Raw genomic sequence first — 20,192 nt, forward strand, 5'->3', positions numbered from 1 at the left:
GTGTCTTCCACAGTGAAGACCGATGCAAAGTACCCATTAAGTTCATCTGCCATTTCTTTGTCCCCCATTACTACCTCACCAACATCATTTTCCAGTGGTCCAATATCAACTCTCACCTCCCTTTTGCTCTTTATATAACTGAAAAAACTTTTAGTGCAAGAAAATACTTAAGAAAGAAATCAGGAGGGCTAAAAGAAGACATGAGGTTGCCTTGGCAGTCAAAGTGAAGGATAATCCAAAGAGCTTTTACAGGTATATTAAGAGCAAAAGGATTGTAAGGGATAAAATTGGTCCTCTTGAAGATCAGAGTGGTCGGCTATATGCGGAACCAAAGGAAATGGGGGAGATCTTAAATAGGTTTTTTGCGTCTGTGTTTACTAAGGAAAATGGCATGAAGTCTATGGAATTAAGGGAAACAAGTAGTGAGATCATGGAAACTGTACAGATCGAAAAGGAGGAGGTCCTTGCTGTCTTGAGGAAAATTAAAGTGGATAAATCCCCGGGACCTGACAGGGTGTTCCCTCGGACCTTGAAGGAGACTAGTGTTGAAATTGCAGGGGCCCTGGCTGAAATATTTAAAATGTCGCTGTCTACAGGTGAGGTGCCGGAGGATTGGAGAGTGGCTCATGTTGTTCCGTTGTTTAAAAAAGGATCGAAAAGTAATCCGGGAAATTATAGGCCAGTAAATTTAACGTCGCTAGTAGGTAAGTTATTGGAGGGAGTATTAAGAGACAGAATCTACAAGCATTTGGATAGACTGGGACTTATTAGGGAGAGTCAACATGGCTTTGTGCGTGGTAGGTCATGTTTGACCAATCTGTTGGAGTTTTTCGAGGAGGTTACCAGGAAAGTGGATGAAGGGAAGGCAGTGGATATTGTCTACATGGACTTCAGTAAGGCCTTTGACAAGGTCCCGCATGGGAGGTTAGTTAGGAAAATTCAGTCGCTAGGTATACATGGAGAGGTGGTAAATTGGATTAGACATTGGCTCGATGGAAGAAGCCAGAGAGTGGTGGTAGAGAATTGCTTCTCTGAGTGGAGGCCTGTGATGAGTGGTGTGCCACAGGGATCAGTGCTGGGTCCATTGTTATTTGTCATCTGTATCAATGATCTGGATGATAATGTGGCAAATTGGATCAGCAAGTTTGCTGATGATACAAAGATTGGAGGTGTAGTAGACAGTGAGGAAGGTTTTCAGAGCCTGCAGAGGGACTTGGACCAGCTGGAAAAATGGGCTAAAAAATAGCAGATGGAGTTTAATACTGAAAAGTGTGAGGTATTGCACGTTGGAAGGACAAACCAACGTAGAACATACAGGGTTAATGGTAAGGCACTGAGGAGTGCAGTGGAACAGAGGGATCTGGGAATACAGATACAAAATTCCCTAAAAGTGGCGTCACAGGTAGATAGGGTCGTAAAGAGAGCTTTTGGTACATTGGCCTTTATTAATCAAAGTATTGAGTATAAGAGCTGGAATGTTATGATGAGGTTGTATAAGGCAATGGTGAGGCCGAATCTGGAGTATTGTGTTCAGTTTTGGCCACCAAATTACAGGAAGGATATAAATAAGGTTGAAAGAGTGCAGAGAAGGATTACAAGGATGTTGCCGGGACTTGAGAAACTCAGTTACAGAGAAAGGTTGAATAGGTTGGGACTTTATTCCCTGGAGCGTAGAAGAATGAAGGGAGATTTGATAGAGGTATATAAAATTATGATGGGTATAGATAGAGTGAATGCAAGCAGGCTTTTTCCACTGAGGCAAGGGGAGAAAAAAACCAGAGGACATGGGTTTAGGGTGAGGGGGGAAAAGTTTAAAGGGAACATCAGGGGGGCTTCTTCACACAGAGAGTGGTGGGAGTATGGAATGAGCTGCCAGACGAGGTGGTAAATGCGGGTTCTTTTTTAACATTTAAGAATAAATTGGACAGATACATGGATGGGAGGTGTATGGAGGGATATGGTCCGTGTGCAGGTCAGTGGGACTAGGCAGAAAATGGTTCGGCGCAGCCAAGAAGGGCCAAAAGGCCTGTTTCTGTGCTGTAGTTTCTATGGTATCCTGCTTTATATTATTGGCTTGTTTTTCATCTTTTCCCTTCATAGGTTTTTAGTTGCCTTTTGTTAGATTTTAAAAGCTTCCCAATCATCCAACTTCCCATTCACTTTTGCTACCTTATATGCCTCTATTTGCTCATTCAAATAGAGACCACCCCAACCCCTTCCAGTACATCGATGAGAGGGCCTGTGAGCCTGATGCACTTAACCTTGCTGATGCCCCTGGAAAGAGAGTTTTAGCTACCAGAGAATGAAGGAGTGAAGATGAGGAATATGATTAAGCTGCAACTGGCCAGCAGGGGAAGAGCCAACATGTATACAAACGAAGCTGCATTTCTAAAGACCTATTCAAATTTCAGGAACAATCAATTGCTCAGCATTTTGCAGGTAGCGATTAGGGATTATAGGGTAGATGTAGAGTCACATGAAATAATAGGGCCTTTTCTTCTGCCCTATTTGAATAGATAGAAACACAGAAAAATAGAAAATAGGTGCAGGAGTAGGCCATTCGGCCCTTCAAGCCTGCCCCGCTATTCAGTATGATCATGGCTGATCATCCAACTCAGAACCCTGTACCTGCCTTCTCTCCATACCCCCTGATCCCTTTAACCACATGGGCCATATCTAACTCCCTCTTAAATATAGCCAATGAACTGGCCTCAACTGTTTCCTGTGGCAGAGAATTCCACAGATTCACCACTCTCTGTGTGAAGAAGTTTTTCCTCATCTCGGTCCTAAAAGGCTTCCCCTTTATCCTTAAACTGTGACTCCTCGTTCTGGACTTCCCCAACATCGGGAACAATCTTCCTGTATCTAGCCTGTCCAATTCCTTTAGGATTTTATACGTTTCAATAAGATCCCCCCTCAATCTTCTAAATTCCAACGAGTATAAGCCTAGCCGATCCAGTCTTTCATCATATGAAAGTCCTGCCATCCCAGGAATCAATCTGGTGAACCTTCTTTGTACTCCCTCTATGGCAAGAATGTCTTTCTTCAGATTAGGGGACCAAAACTGCACACAATACTCCAGGTGTGGTCTCACCAAGGCCTTGTACAACTGCAGTAGTACCTCCCTGCTCCTGTACTCGAATCCTCTTGCTATGAATGCCAGCATACCATTCGCCTTTTTCACCGCCTGCTGTACCTGCATACCCACTTTCAATGACTGGTGTATAATGACACCCAGGTCTCATTGCACCTCCCCTTTTCCTAATCGGCCACCATTCAGATAATAATCTGTTTTCCTGTTTTTGCCACCAAAGTGAATAACCTCACATTTATCCACATTAAATTGCATTTGCCATGAATTTGCCCACTCACCTAACCTATCCAAGTCACCCTGCATCCTCTTAGCATCCTCCTCACAGCTAACACTGCCGCCCAGCTTCGTGTCATCCGCAAACTTGGAGATGCTGTATTTAATTCCCTCGTCTAAGTCATTAATATATATTGTAAACAACTGGGGTCCCAACACTGAGCCTTGCGGTACCCAACTAGTCACTGCCTGCCATTCTGAAAAGGTCCCGTTTATTCCCACTCTTTGCTTCCTGTCTGCCAACCAATTCTCCACCCACACCAATACCTTACCCCCAATACCGTGTGCTTTAAGTTTGCACACTAATCTCCTGTGTGGGACCGTGTCAAAAGCCTTTTGAAAATCCAAATATACCATATCCACTGGTTCTCCCCTATCCACTCTACTAGTTACATCCTCAAAAAATTCTATGAGATTCGTCAGACATGATTTTCCTTTCACAAATCCATGCTGACTTTGTCCGATGATTTCACCGCTTTCCAAATGTGCTGTTATCACATCTTTCATAACTGACTCTAGCATTTTCCCCACCACTGATGTCAGGCTAACCGGTCTATAATTCCCCAGTTTCTCTCTCCCTCCTTTTTTAAAAGATCTTCCTTTAGATTAGCCTTTCCAGGTACAAATTAATTTTTGCCCAGGAGGTCCAAGAGGAGGGACTGTTAGTGATCTTTGGGTTTAGGTTTAGGTTTTGTATTAACTTTGGTTACCAGTCTTCACATCTAAAAATGTAATGGATTTAATTTGGAGTACAGCTCTGAACAACGGGTTCCTGAAAGCCCTGAATCCCAGACCAGACAATGCTGATGAAAATTCATTTAGATATCTGTGGTGTTGATGTGAATCAGGAGGGGTGAAGGTTGTATGTAGTTTCTAAGAGAGATTGTCCATACATTGTAAATATGGAGTTGTCCTTTGATGTTTGGCACATAAAATACTGAGCCCCACGTTGGGCCAGCAGACCTTTCGGCCGAAAGCATCTCATATGATGCCTCCTGTACCTTGTTTTGTCGAATAAAGAAGCTGTTTTGTATCTACCAGTAATGTTCTCTAGTAAATTCATTCACACAACATACAGCACACCCAACATAAAGAACTTAAGGAAATGAATAAAGATGATTAGATTGAGGACAGATTGCAATCTTTAAATTGGAACTGCTTTCTAGGGGCTTCACCTTCCCAAAGCTGTTAAAGTTGGGAATAAATTGAAAATCTTTAAGGGACTATTAAAGGATATAAAACCAGGATTAGTAACTTATTGATGTCTTTAATCAGAGGCGATCTAACTGGATGATGGAAAGGATTTCAGGAACAAACAGGCCTATTCCCAGGAATTTCCTCACTCGGACTATCGTGACATCAAGACAAGTTTAGCATTCTGGATACAAAAAGCTGTACACGTACTCGTTGTATTGGCTCCTGCAGCTTTTGCATTGAGCTCTGCTAGAAAAGAGCAATGAAAGCACTAGTAAGTGTAGAATTATGTATGGCTGTAACATCGGTCCATTATTTCAAAATATTGATTAGATTTGAGTGGAGAAGGAAGCAATGATCTTAGAGCATTTGCTATGCTATAATCCTTTTCCTGAGCTACTAAGTGATACAGATTGTTTTAAGTTATTATCATATCTCCAAACTCCATGTTTGAACATGCATATTACTTTTCTCCAAGTAGAGTCATAGAGCATGGAAACAGACCCTTTGGCCCAGCTTACCCATACCGACCAAGATGCCCAATCTAAGGTGGTCCTATTTGCCTGTGTTCAGCTAACGGTATTTCCCTCTAAACCAGGGATCCCCAGCCTGGTGTCCATGGAGCCCTCAGTTAATGGTAAGGCTCCATGGCATTTTTTTTTAAAGCTGGGAACCCCCACTCGAAACCTTTGCTATCCATGTACTTAATCAAGTGTCTCTTAAATGTTAATGTACCTGCCTCATTTCATTACAGATGACCCTCTGAGTAAAAGGTTTGCCCATTGGGTTCCTATTAATCTCTTGAACCCATGGCCTCAACTTGATTTTCCTCGATCCATGGGTAAAGACTACATTCATTCTATCTATGTTTATGATTTTACATACCTCTATAAAGTGTCATTCTCCTGTGTTCCCACGAATAATGGCCCAGCCTGCTCAACCTCTCTCTATAACTCAGTCCTGGCAATTTCCTTTTAAATCTCTGCACTATTTCCAGTTTAATAACATCTTATAGGGAGATCAAACCTGAACACAAGTATTCCAAATGTAGTTTTTCCAATGTCTTGTAAAACTGCAACATAATATCCTAACTTCTCTACTCAATGCCCTGAGAGATGAAGGCCAATGTGCCAAAAGCCATCTTTGCCACACTATATACCTGTGATGTGACTTGCAGGGAACCATCTGCTTGTACTCCAAGGTCTTTGTTCTACGTCACTCCCTGGGGCCCAACTGTTCACTGAGAAGTCCTGCTTTCATTTGTCTTCCCAAAATGTAACACCCTGCACATCTGAATTAAACTCCAATTGCCATTCCTCGACCGACTTACCTCTAACTCCTGAACTACTTTCACAACCACCAACCATTTTAGTGTCATCTGCAAACATTCTAACCTTGCCTTGTACATTCATATCCAAATCATCGACCATCGATGACAAATGGCAGTGGGCCTATTACAGGACCCCCCTCACCCCAGGCCACACCGCTAATGACAGGCTTCCAGTCCAAAAATGTACGTAACACCATCACCCTCTGCTTCCTATCAATTGTATATCAAATAAACCAGCTCTCCTTGAATCCTGTGCAATCTATATTTCCCAGCCTACTATGTAGAACCTTATCATAAGCCTTACTGAAGTCCATAAGGACTACTTAAACCACCCTACTCTCATTGATCTGCTTATTTATTTCTTCAAAAGCTTGATCAAAGTTGTGAGACATACCTAATCTAAATGCATGTATATCTTAACTCCTCCAGTAACTTAACTGCCACACAGATTAGGCTTACTGGTCTATGGTTCCCAAGTTTTTCTTTGCAGACCTCCTTAAATAAAGGCACAACATTTACCACCTTTCAGTCTTCTGGCACTTCACCCACAGCCATTGGTGATGCATATATCTCATCCAGTCCTCCTGTAATTTCTCTGCCATAAGACATGAGAGGAGAATTAAGCCATTCCATCAACTCAACTCAATTCTCGTACCTTCTCCCCATAACATTTGATGCCCTGACTAATCGAGAGCCTATCAACCTCCACTTTAAATATACCTCATGACTTGGCCTGCACTGCTGTCTGTGGCAATGAATTCCACAGGTTCACTACCCTCTGGCTAAAGAAATTCCTCCTTATCTCTATTGTAAATGGATGTCCTTCTATTCTGAGGCTGTGACCTGCAGTCCTAAACTCCCCCACTATAGGAAAGATCAACTATGTCTAGGCCTTTCAATATTTGATGGATTTCAATGAGATCCCTCCTTGTTCTTCTAAACTAGCAAGCACACCCTCGGACGTTAATCCATTCATTCCCGGAATCATTCTCGTGACTCTCCTGGACCCTCTCCAATGCTAGTACATCTTTTAAATAAGGGGCCCAAAACTGCTCACAACACTCAAGTGTGGTCTGACCAGTACCTTAAAGCCTCAGCTTCACAATGTGTTCTTAGATTTATCCTATGTCCCAGACACTTATCTATCTGCATACACTTTAAGGCATTCAGCACTACTGCTGTAATGTGGACTGTCCCCAAGATGCCTTCCTGTGCAGTAACCATTCTATCATAATTCTCAAAAATGTCTCAACCACAGGTTGGATTTCTCCTCTGCCATCGTTGCATGAGCCTTAAAAAGTAGGCCCTAAAGCTCTGAAATTGTTAAAATGTTCTCGGAACCTGGACTAAATCACACACTTGGTTATCCGCTGCACAAACATAAAAGATTCTGCAGATGCTGGAAAACCAGATTAACACGTATAAAATGATGGCGGAACTCAACAGGTCAGGCAGCATTTATCTGCTGGGATGTTAAAGTCTTGCTCGTTCACCTGTTCCTGAAAGAAGTCCCTTGACATTCTAACTAATAGGAAAGGCGCTATGTAATTGCAAGTTGTTGTAAGGATGAGTTTCGATACCAACACCCGAAAAAAATGAAACTGTTCATCTTGCCGACTGCTTATCAATTTACTTTGAAATATTTTTGGAGTGCTGATTAGGAAGCGTGACTGAGTCCAAGACAAACTGGCATCATATAAGTAAGCATGGCTTGTTGATATCGTCATTCGACTTAGTAATACAGCTCTTGCATAGGGGACTTGGAATTATTTCTTAAAAGCCTCACGCTGTCGAACGTACTCGCTTGCAAACTAGACAAAGTATGGTTTAACACTTGTTAAACCCGTTAAGGAAACCACGAGTGTCTTTTCTTTAAAGATTAATTGCGTAAAAAAAATCTAGCGCCGTTTCTCTCTTAAAGGTTCAGCAAGAGAAAATCTTTTGAAACGAAGACTTTTCGCACTGACATCTATAAAAGAATTGTTAACCTCAGGCAAGAAAAGTAAGAGGGACTGAAGGCCTCGAATTTTGCCGTTTTGCGATCGTCAGAATCGTTCATTACCCTCCCGGACAGCCGAATTGCGGGGGAATAGGTGAAAATGGAACCGTGATTCCATACACAGCTAGAGGGAGTGTCGAGACTTTATAAGGTGGGTTCTGCAATGGAAAGTTTTGCCTTAACTTCAAAGCTTAAGCTAGGTTTCCCGCTCACTTTCTTTAACCATACCTTCCGTTGTGTTTTTTGTTAGCATTTCGGTGTATATATTAATTATTGAGAAGGCACGGACTTTTATGTTACAATTTAGTCCGATTTACCAGATGTTCACTTGGAGAGTCCGCCTACGAAATTTAAATTTGTAACGAGGCACATTTCTTTGCTGGGTCTAATGAGAGGTTTGCTTTCCAATGTCTGCAGCTGCTAGTGAAACAAATAGGGAACCGTTTAGGTTGGATTAAACAGAAGGAACTGAAGCACAAGGTTAGAGTGAAAACTTTTCAGCGGACTACCTGCCGGCGGGAAATGTCGAAATAAAATCCTTTTTGAACATGGACGGTATCAATGTAGCTATCAAAAATCGCAAGTTTTCTTCAAACCTTAGCAACAAGTATGTTGGTAATGATGAAACGGATGGTTTTGAGAGCCCTTAGCAACCCATGCACACCTCTTAAAGTGAATACGCTACCTGATAATGTACTGGATGGGTCTCAATGCATGCATTTTTGCGCGCCACTATTGGGGTAAAATTGGCTTTGATTGCGTAAAGATGATAAACTGAGGCGCCGATGTATGATCCCAAATTAACGAAAACTGAAATAGTTTTTAGTTCCTCTTCCAGATGTTGAGCATCATCTTAGTCTCCAAAATAGTCGATCTGTGTTTTTGCTTATGTTAATAGACTGATTCATTGACAGAGGGTGTGTTGGCGAAAGGGAATGCGCGCATCGCAATAATGCCGAACAAAGTGCATTTTCCAGTAACTGTCAATGGATATCATAAGAAACTAAAATTATCTCTGATTATCTTCACAGGGAAAGACACAGAAAGAGAATATAGTCATTGGTGTAGGGCGCCTGGTACAAAACTTCCTATCTTCCTAGTTTGTGAGCCATAATTCACAAGCTTTTCTAGGTGAGCTCTAGAAAGGTAGTCACACCATGCACTAATGGTGTACGGGAACAAGGGACAGAAGGAACAGGCGGTAGTGTAAGAGTTTCCTGAGTCTATCGCTCTCACAATTTTCTTTAGTAACACCCACAAAATGCTGGAGGAACTCAGCAGGTCAGGCAGCATCTATGGAAATGAATAAACGGTTGACATTTCGGGATGAGACCCTTCAGGATTGGAAAGGAAGGAAGAGGACACCAAAATAAACAAGAGTGGAGTGGGGGAGGATAGGTAAAGTCAGGTGGGTAGGGAAGGTAAAGGGTTGGAGAAGGAATCTGAAGGGAGAGGAGAGTGCACCATAGGAGAAAGGGAAAGAGAAGGGGGCTCAGGGAGAGGTGAGAAGAGGTAAGAGGCCAGAGTGGGGAATAGAAGAAGAGGGGACGGGTAGGGATTTTTTTTTACCGGAAGGAGAAATTGATACTCAACCCACCAGGTTGGAGGCTACCTAAATGGAATATAAGGTATTGCTCCCCCACCCTGAGGCTGGCCTCATTGTTGCATAAGTGGTCACCATGGCCAAATATGTCAGAATGGGAATGGTCAGAGAATGATGCATTGGATGAGGAGGCTCATGAGGTGCTCGGTAAGGATAAGAGGAATTTTGTCACTGTTAAGGTGGCGGGAAGATGGGGTGAGTGTGGATGTTCAGGAAATGTAGGAGATGTGGGTGAGGATAACATCAATGGTGAAGGAAAGGAAATCCAGTTCCTTGAAGAAGGAGGTCATCTCTGATGTTCTGGGAACTGAGAAAAGGGAATAGCATTTTTACAGGAGACAGGGTGTGAAGAGGTGTAGTCAAGATAGCAGTAGGAATAGCTAGGCTTATAAAAGATGTTGGTAAACAGCTTATCTCCAGAGATGGAGACAGAAAGAGTGAGAAAGGGGAGGGAGGTGTCAGAAATGACCAAGTGAATTTAAGGGCAGGGTGGAAGTTGGAGGGAAAGTTGACAAAATTGACGAGATCAGCATAGGTGCATGAAGCAGTGCCAATGAATGCAATTGTCAATGTAGTGGAAGAAGAGTTGGGGAGCATTACCAGGGAAGGCTTGGACGGTTTTCTGACGGACCAGAGTGGGGTCCTCTTCAAGGGATAGATATGAGAATTGCCGCCTGGCCTCGACAAGGTAGAGATCAGCTTCCCTTTCGCACAGTAATCAAGGTGATGTTTCTTCAGGGGAGTGTAGCCAAAATATGGAGTGCGGCACCACAAATAGCTCACCTTCACAGAAAATGACAAAGAAAAATGAGTGAGCATTACTGGTAGATGATTTATAGAGTGGTGAATGTGTGGAACACCCTGCTAATACATCAGAACGATTTAAGAAGCTCTTAGATAGGCACATAGGTGATAGAAAAATAGAGGGCTACACAGGAGGGAAGGGTTAGATTGATCTTGGAGTATACCAAAAGATCGGCACATTGTGGGCCAAAGGACCTATACTATACTGTATGTTCTATGACACTGTAGATAAAGGACATGCACGTGGTTATAGTCATGGGGTGAAGGGTGTGTTTCTGTGCTGTAGTACCTTATAACTCTATGCAGAACTGAAATCTATCAAAAAAGGTTTGTAAAATAAGGTCTTCCATACTTGAGCTGTGAACTAACATGGGCTGTATGTAGTTCTGGCATAATATCTCTGCTCTTGCATTTTGGACCTCTAATAAAATAAAATTGTCCATATAGCTTTTCAACCACTTACTAGCCAGTTCTGCTTTTTTAAAAGAACCTATGAACATGCATTTCAAGGTCCATCTGTTATTCCATGCCTATATATATGCTCCAGTTTATTGAATATTGTCTTGCCTTGTTGCACATCACCAAATGCAGTACCTCGGCTTTCTCTGGATTGCATTCTACTTGCCACTTCTCTTCTCAAATGGCCAGGTGATCCATGTCTGCCTGCAGTCTAAAGCTTTCCTCTTCACTACTAGTATTTGTGTCATCTCCAGAATTCTTTTGTATGCTCTCTATATTAACACAACCATTTTCATTTCTTGGGAGCAACAGGATGGGACAGGCCCTGCCGGCCCAACGAGCGACACCACTCAGCAACCTTACCTATGTAACCCGAGCCTAATCACAGGACAGTTTACAATCACAGATTAATCAACCAACTGGTATGTCTTTAGACTGTGTATATCACAGAAACTCTACTGTTTCTTGTTGAATTAACAAGCATCCCATGCCATCAGGCTCAAGGACAGTTTCTGTCCTACTTTTATAACACTCTTGAATAGACGTGTTGCATATTAAGGATGAACTCCTGCGCTCACAATCTACCTACTCAGCCCTTGCATATTATCGTCTGCCTGCACTGTAATTCCTCTGTAACTGTATCACTATTCTGCAATCTGATATTGCTTTTCCCTTGTACTACCTCCAGGTACGTGTGTTTTGGATGCTTGCAAAACTAGGTTTTTCACTGTATCTCAGTGCATATCACAATTATAAACTGATACCACAATAGTCAAGATACCCACCTGAATTTGGCTTTTCTGTTTCATTAATCCAGTAACAATGAGTTCAGTTATCATCCCTACAAGTACTGCCCAGATAAAATCAGCTATAATTATATCAAGTATTAAGATGAATCTGGAAATTTTGATCTTATTATCATTGTGTGATACACCTTAATAGTAATACTATGAAACATATACTCAGTGGCCACTTTATTAATAAGTAATAGTATGTTTATGGTCTTTTGCTGTCGTAGCCCATCCTCTTCGAGTTCAAAGTGTTGTGCATTCAGAAATACTCTTTTGCACACCACTGTCGTAATGTGTGGTTATTTGAGTTACTGTTGCCTTCCTGACGGTTCGAATCAGTCTGGCCATTCTCCTCTGACTCTTTCATTAACAAGGTGTTTTTGCCCTCAGAATAGCCACTCACTCGATTTTTTTTTTTTCCCCTGCAGTATTCTCTGTAAACTCTAGAAACTATATTGCATGAAAATCAGCACTTTCTGAGATACTCAAACCATCCTGTCTGGCACCAACAATTGTTCCACAAAGTCACTTAGATCATATTTCTTCCCCATTCTGATGTTTAGTCTGAACAACAACTGAATCTATTGACCATGTCTGCATGCTTTTATGCATTGAGTTGCTGTCACATGATTGGCTAATTAGGTATTTGCATTAATGATCAGGTGTGATAAAGTAGCCACTGGGTGTAGTACTATAAATCATAAGACCAATAGTATTACTAAATGATAAGACCTTAAGGTTATTATAGCCAGGGGTGGTAATGGGGATAAGCTGTCACTATTAAATGCTCCCAATGGCATATGCCTCAAATAGCCTCTGACAACCAAGTCCAGCTCCTAGCCTTCATGTGTGACTTAGTTACTAAGCCCAGCAGAACAGTTTCTACTGACAGGACAAGGGGCAGAGGTGGGTTACTGGTGCCTTAAAACCAGTCATTTTGGGCAGATGGGGCTCATTAGCCGTGGTTGGCAACTCACCTAAGGAGAAGGAAAACTCTGATCTCAAACCTCCGCTGACTTGCAGCTGTACCCACTCACGGAGAAGGCTTCAGGAGTAAACCCTGAGGGAAAAATCCGGAGCTGGAGTCCCTAAGGCAGTCCGACATTGAGTCAGTGCTGACTGGCAACTCCTGCGACACTGCTGGTACCAAACTGTATCGGTCTCTGCTGTTCCTTTGGGTTCACCAGTTGCGTGGAGATGGGGAGCCTGCTACATGGGCAATGACTTGCTCTCCATATCGTACTGCCCAGGCTTGCATATGTAGACAAAAAAGATGCAGCATCCATGGTCAACTCTGACTGACGGAGGCCTTCAAGACCTCATAAATTTGACGCGTTCACTAATCCAGATCAGTCATTGATTTCTGCTAGGTGAAGTTAATGGAGTTATTGCTTTGATGATCATTTTGTAGACTTTGAAAGTAAATACAAAAGATTGCTGGCTGAAGTTTGATGAAATGAGATAATAAGACAATGCTGCCTGTTTTACGAGGAAGACTTTTTTTCGTAGTTCTTTGTTTTTGTTGTTACCGAGCTGCCTGCAGAAGTAGTGGATGTGGGTTCGATTGCAACCCACATCCACTTAAGAGAAATTTGGATAGGTACATGGATGGGAGTATGCAGAGCTAAGGTCCACGTGCAAGTTGATGGGTCCAGGCAGAATAACAGTTCAGCATGAACTGGATGGAGCAAAGGGCCTGTTTCTGCACTCTATGACTCTATTCCTGTAATGAAGGGGAGTAGGAAGAGGATATTTTAACAGAATTTTCTCTGAACCTATTTAGTATATAGAACAGAGAAGAGTGGGTTTAAAATTTATATGTTGTCAGTGGAAAGTTTGGACTTTTGGACTTGTCAACCCATTCTTCCTCAGGCTCTTTAAGTACTTAAGTGAAATAAATGTGTCCAGAACTCCTTTGATACTTCCATACAGACATGTGCCCCAGAAGCAGGACAGGGCTAACCAGTTCCTTGGTTTCAATCAGATTGTGGCTAACTTGAATGTAATCTCAACATTACATCCCTGCCTTGCCCAGAAACCTTTTGCTGCCTTGCCTGTCAAGAATCTGTCTTCACCTCAAAGCTATTCAAAGATCCAGCTTCCAATCCCCTTTGAGGAAGAGAATTCCAAAGAGCTATAACCTTCTAAGGGGGAAAATAATCACCTCATCTGTTTTAAATGGACAACCTCTTATTTTTATTGAGTGATCCTCCCTCCATTCAACACCCCTCCCTGTCAAACCACTTAGTTCTAAGTTCTCTCACAAGAACAAGCCTCTTTACATTCAACCTTAGCTCTTTCAGTCAACCACATCTTACTCTTTTAAAGTCCAGCTGATGCAAGCTTGACCTGTCCAACCCACCTACAATTCAGAAGCTGCAGGATAGATAGATGAAAAAGTATTCTAAAGGGAGGATGACACAACCATGGCTGACAAGGGGAGTCAAAGACAGCATAAAAGCAAAAGAGAGGGCATATAATATAGCAAAAATTAGTGGGAAAGATTGGGAAGCACTTAAAAACCAACAAAAGGCAACTAAAAAAGCCAAAGGAAGAGATGAGATGAAAGTAAGTTAGCCAATACTGTAATATAAAAGAGGTAACCACATGCTTTTTTTCTGATATATAAAGAGTAAAAAGGAAGTGAGAGTGGATATCAGACCACACTGGAAGATGATGTAAGAGAGGTCGTAATGGAGGACAAAGAAATGTAAGGGGCAGAAATTGTGGAGGCATTAGTAACGTTCTTTTAAGGCTCTTCAGCTACCTTGTACAGAACTCTGGGATGTAGTCCATCTGGTCCAGGCGACTTATCTATCTTCAGACTGTTCACCTTCCCAAGCACCTTCTCCTTAGTAATAGCAACAACACTCACTTCAGCCCCCTGATACTGGCATTTCTGGCATATTGCTAGTGTTTTCCACAGTGAAGACTGACGCAAAATACTTATTAGGTTTTTCCACCATTTCCTTGTTTCCCATTACTACTTCAGCATCATTTTCCAGTGGTCTGATACCCACTGTTGTTTCTCTTTTACTCCTTATATATGCGAAAAACATTTTGTGTCCTCTTTTGTATTATTTGGCTAACTTACCTTCATATTTAATCTTTTCTCTATTTATGACCTTTTAGTTGCCTTCTGTTAGTTTTTAAAAGCTTCCCAATCCTCTATATTCCCCTGTTTTTTCTATATTATATGCCCACTCTTTTGCTCTTACACTGTTTTTGACTTCCATTGTCATCCATATTGCCTCATCCTTCCTTTAGAATACTACTACTTCTTTAGGATGTATCTATTCTGTGCCTTCTGAATTGCTCCCAGAAACTCCAGCCACTGCTGTTCTGCCATCATCTCTGCTAGTGTCCCCTTTCAATCAGTTTCGGCCAGCACCTCTCTCGTGCCTCTGTAATTCCCTTTGCTCCACTGTAATACTGATACATAAGACTTTATCTTCTCCCTTTCAAACTGCAGGGTCAATTCTCAGGTTTCTTTACTTTAAGCTTCCTAATCAAATCTGAGTCATTACATAACACCCTAGTGGTCTCAACCACAAACTGTTCTAAAAAACCATCTTGTAGGCATTCTACAAATTTCCTCCCTTGAGATCCAGCACCAACCTTATTTCCCCAATCTACCTGCATATTGAAACCCCCCATGATTATCACCATTCTGCCCTTTTTACATGTCCTTTCTATCTCCTGTTTTAATTTGTATCCCACATCTTGGCTACTGTTTGGGGTCCTATATGTAACTCTCATCAGGGTCTTTTTACCCTTGCACTTTCTTAACTCTACCCACAAGGATTCTATACCTGCCGATCCTATATCCCCTCTTTGTAAGGATTTGATTTGATTTTTTTTTACCAACAGAACTACCTTATTCCCTCTGACTACCTGTCTGTCCTTTTGATACAGTGTGTATCCTTGGATGTTAAGCTCCCAACTATGGTCATCTTTCAACCATGACTCAGAGGTGCCCACAACGTCATAGCTGCCAATCTGTAACTGTGCTACAAAATCATCTACCTTATTCCGTTTACTGAGTGGATTCAAATATAACACCTTCAGTCCTGTGTTCATCACCCTTTTTGATTTTACCCCCTGTTACACTTCAACTCATTCCACTGACTGCAATTTTGCCCTATCATCTGTCTATCCTTCCTCACAGTCTCACTGCACACTGCACCTAGTTGACACTAACCAACCCATCCACAGCTCTATCACTTGGATTCTCATCCCCTGCCAAATCAGTTAAAATCTTCCCCAGCAGCTCTAGCAAACCTGCCTGCAAAGATATTGGTCCCGCTTGGGTTCAGGTGTAATCCATCCTTTTCTTACAGATCATAAAGTATCTTCCCTAGAAGCGATCCCAATGATACAGAAATCTGAAACTCTGCCCCCTGCACCAATCCCTCAGCCAGCATTTAACTGCCAAATCACCCTATTCTTACTCTGGCACAGGCAGCAATCCAGAGATTACTACCCTGGACGTATTGCTTTTCAGCTTTCTGCCTAACCCCCTATATTTTCTCTTCAGGACCTCCTCCCTTTACCTAGCCATGTTGTCGGTACCTGTATGTACCGCGACTTCTGTTGGTTCACATGCCACGGACTTGATCCAAGACATCCCTGACCCTGGCGCCTAGGAGGTACCATCCCATCTGGGCGTCTCTTTCACATCCACAAAACCTGCTCTCTGTTCCTCTAATTATGGAATCCCCTATCACTACTGCTGTCCTCTTCCCCCACCCCCCCCCCCACCTTACCTTCTGAGCCACGGAGGATATTGGTGCCAGAGACCTGGTCGCTGGGTTTCCCTCAGTAGCCCCACCCCCTCCCAACAGCATCTGAAGCAGTGTACTTATTATTGAAAGGAAAAGCTACAGGGGTGCTCTGTACTGGCTGCCTGCTCCCTTTCCCTCTCCTGACAGTCACTCAGGGACCTGCCTCTTACATCTTCGGTGTGACCATCTCCCTGCAGCTCCTATCTATCACCTCCTGATTCTCCTGTGTGAGCCGAAGGTCATCGAGCTGCAGCTCCGGTTCCATAACATGGTCTCTAAGGAGCTGCAGCTCGATGCACTTCATGCAGATATAGTTATCAGGGAGACTGGAAGTCTCCTAAATTTCCCACATCTCACCATCTCTCACAAGGGACATTACACTACCTCCAGATCCATTTTCAGCACACTAGCTACACACTAACAGGAAAAAAAACTTGCTAGGGACTTTCTTACTCACTTTGAACCTCCGCCTGTGCTTGCTGGAGCCTGTTCTTGCCAAAGCTGGATTCTAACAGTGCCCACTCCAGCAATGACCAGTCTGCTTACACCTCCTTTCTTTTTGTTAGCCCCGCATTGATTGCCGCAGCCAAGAAAAAAGCCAAAAAGCACTCGAGATCTTTTTAAATCTCGCGCTGCATCACCAATGAATGACCTTATCAATGGCCTTCTGAAAATCCAAGTAACAAACATCCACTGGTAAGGAATCTGATAGGAGAGGAGAGTGGATCATGGGAAAAAGTGAAAGAGGAGGGGGAGCACCAGGTGAGGAGAAGAGAAGAGGTAACAGGGGAGCCAGAATGGGGAATGGAAGGAGAGTTAGGGGTGAGGGGTGAAATTACCAGAAGTTAGAAATTGATGTTCATGCTATCAGGTTGGAGGCTACCCAAAGTCATAACCTCCTTTTTTTGTATCCAATATGCAATGCTTTTAAGTGTGATATATCAATGCTAATCTGTGTGACACGACAGATTAAGCTGGTATTGGTTTATTATTGTCACATACCAAGATGCAGTGAAAAGTTGATCTTGCATACTGTTTATGCAGATCAACACAATGTATTGAGCTAGAATATAATATTACAATGAAGAATAAAATATAAAAGCTACTGAAAAAGTGCAGTGATATAAATGATAAAATGAAAGATAATAATGAGGTAGATTGGGCAGCCAAGGATTCATTTTATCATACAAGAGGTCCATTCAGGAGTGTGATAACAGTGGGATAGAAGCTGTCCTTGAGCCTGGTAGTATGTGCTTTCAGGCTTTTTAATCCTTTGCCCTATGTAAGAGGAGAGAAGAGAGTTGATCAGTAAGACTAATAAACACCTTCACCCACTAACTCCTCCGCTACTTCATTATTTCCCGTCAGTCACCTTATGTATAGCCTAGCATCACTTTGTAGACATACAATGAATCTATGTATATCAGCTATCTTATGTATTTATATTGTATTTATTGTGTTTTTATTATTATTGTGTTCTTTATCTTTTGTGTTTTTGTGCTGCATCAGATCTGGAGTAACAATTATTTTATTCTCTTTACACTTGTGTACAGGAGATGACATTAAACAATCTTGAGAGATTGTCTAGGGTGGGTGGGATCTTTGATTCTGCTGGCTGTTTTACTGAGGCAGCGAGAAGTGTAGACAGAGTCCACGGAGGGGAGGCTGGTTCCTGTGATGTGCTGAGCTGTGTCCACAACTCTCTGCAGTTTCATGTGGTCTTGTGCAGAGCAGTGACCATACCCAGCTGTTATGCATTCAGACAGAATGCTTTCTATGGTGCATCAGTAAAAATTGGTAAGAGTCGAAAGGATCATGCTAGATTTCTTTAGCCATGTTTAGGATCTTGTGTTTTAATTTCATATGATTACCTGTTAAACATTTTAAAGTCAGGGCTTCTAGGTCAGAAATTTATTGGTTCAAATCACACTCTAAAGAACTCGACACGTAATTCAACACCCCAAGCAGTAGTGAGGTGTCAAAGTTATGCTGTATTGATGAGACTCAAGGAACCAAATGAAGGAAGTGCTTTTCAAAGAGTAAGGAAGTTTTTAAGCAATGTCCTGATTATTAGTTATTTTCAAACAACATCACCAAAACAGATAATCTGCCCATTCTCATCTTTTTTTCCAGACCTGATGAAGGGTCTCAGCCCGAAACATCAAATGCTTACTTTTTTCCTTAGATGCTGCCTGGCCTGCTGAGTTCCTCCAGCATTTTGTGTATGTTGCTTTGGATTTCCAGCATCTGCAGATTTTCTTGTGTTTGTAATCTGCACATTAACTCGATTAATACCAATCTTTAACAGTATGTTACAATTAGTTCTCAAAGTTGTGAAGAAGACCTAAAAAGGCTACAAAAGGATAGTTGGGTTAAGTGAATGAGTAAGTTTCTCTGGCAGTTGTCTATTTTGGTGGGAAAAATAGAAGAAACACATTATCGATGCCAAGTGCATGATTTGTAAATGGCTACTATGTAAGAAAACAAGTAATTAGGAAAGAATAATGTAATTGATGTGATTGTATATTACTCAGGGAAATGATCACAAAAGTACAGAAGTTAAACTCAATTACGTGAGGCTTTAGTGAGACCACATCTGGAGTAGCATGACCAGTAAAGGTCTCCTTATTAAAAGAAAGGATATAAATAATAATTGGATGCAGTTCCGAGAAGGTTTAGTATACTGGTACCCGATACAGGTAGGTTGCATTATGAGAAAAGATTTAACAAATTAGGGTTATATATACTGGACTTTAGAAGAGAGAGACTGGAGTTGATTGAAGTGTAAGGCCCTGATGGGTCTGGTCAGGGTGAATGTGGAGGAGATGTTTCCTTCTTTGGAATAATCTAGAGCTAATGTTCAATCTTTTGATGTAATCCACTTAAGGTAGCGATGAGGTGAAGTTTATTCTCTGAGGGTGTCTAGAACTTATTTCAAAGGTCATTGGAGTAGAGTCTATGAATATTTTTAAGGCAAGATAGATTCTTGACAAGGATGAGGGTAAAAGATTACTGGAAGTAAGGTTACAATCAGACTAGTCACTGTTTTGTGGAATGGAGTAGTGGGACCTAATGACCTTGGCCTGCCTTTAATTTGCATTCACATATTTCATTAGTTATGGAGCATAAATTGATCCATTTGATGGAAAGTTGGACAAATGTAATGTGTAGGTTGCTGACTTGCATTGTAAGATGGACTTTGATTCATAACCAGAGACCAACACTACCTTTGTATTGCTAGGCTGTAATTTACACTGTTTACTGAATAAGAGTAGACCACAAGAATGAAGCCAGTGGACTTATGATTGTCAGCAGAATGCTGGAACTTTGTTATGCAAAGTAACTTATTAACTGAAATACACACCTCTTTAGTCTTTTTTCCAATAATTTTTTCCTCCCTTCTCCAAATTTTACCCAATAGTCCAACATCCCAGACTCAACATGTTGCAGAAACCTATTCAACGTCATCCTTGTATGGGTCTTCCAAGGTGATAGTGGTTTGATCGTGTGTATGTAGCAGGCTCAGTCTTAGAGCACAACCTGAGGTGCCCATGGTACTGGCCAGCCCAGTGGGGGAGAGATGACTGACCAATCTATTTGTCTCATTAAACCCATCTTGCTATCTATATTTCAGAACCATGAATAAATGTGGATGTTGCTTATGCATTTTGGAGCCCTATCTGAAGATTCTTATCTTGAGTTGTCTGAGTGGAGAGTTAATTGTAGTGTTTACAATTGCAGTGTACAGCAGTCAGAAAAACATAACATAACCCACTTGGGGGAAATCACATTGGCTAAGTGCACTGTGTCTGTAGTTAGATTGCTTTGAAAAGATTCTCAAATATTATGAATGGGGTGAGT

At 41.9% G+C, this 20,192-nt stretch overlaps 1 protein-coding gene across 2 annotated transcripts in view; it reads left to right on the forward strand.

The window, feature by feature from the left end:
* The first annotated feature begins 7,652 nt into the window (after window positions 1–7,652).
* The window catches only part of LOC134340112 (gap junction delta-3 protein-like), a 95,246-nt gene continuing 82,706 nt past the window's right edge, over window positions 7,653–20,192 (forward strand). For both annotated transcript variants that reach the window (XM_063036974.1, XM_063036975.1), the window contains exon 1: window positions 7,653–8,041. The gene's annotated coding sequence lies outside the window, so the exon portion shown is untranslated. The remainder of the gene's footprint in view (window positions 8,042–20,192) is intronic.

This window comes from Mobula hypostoma, chromosome X1 (genome assembly GCF_963921235.1).
Source record: "Mobula hypostoma chromosome X1, sMobHyp1.1, whole genome shotgun sequence".
Taxonomy (NCBI): Eukaryota; Metazoa; Chordata; class Chondrichthyes; order Myliobatiformes; family Myliobatidae; genus Mobula; species Mobula hypostoma.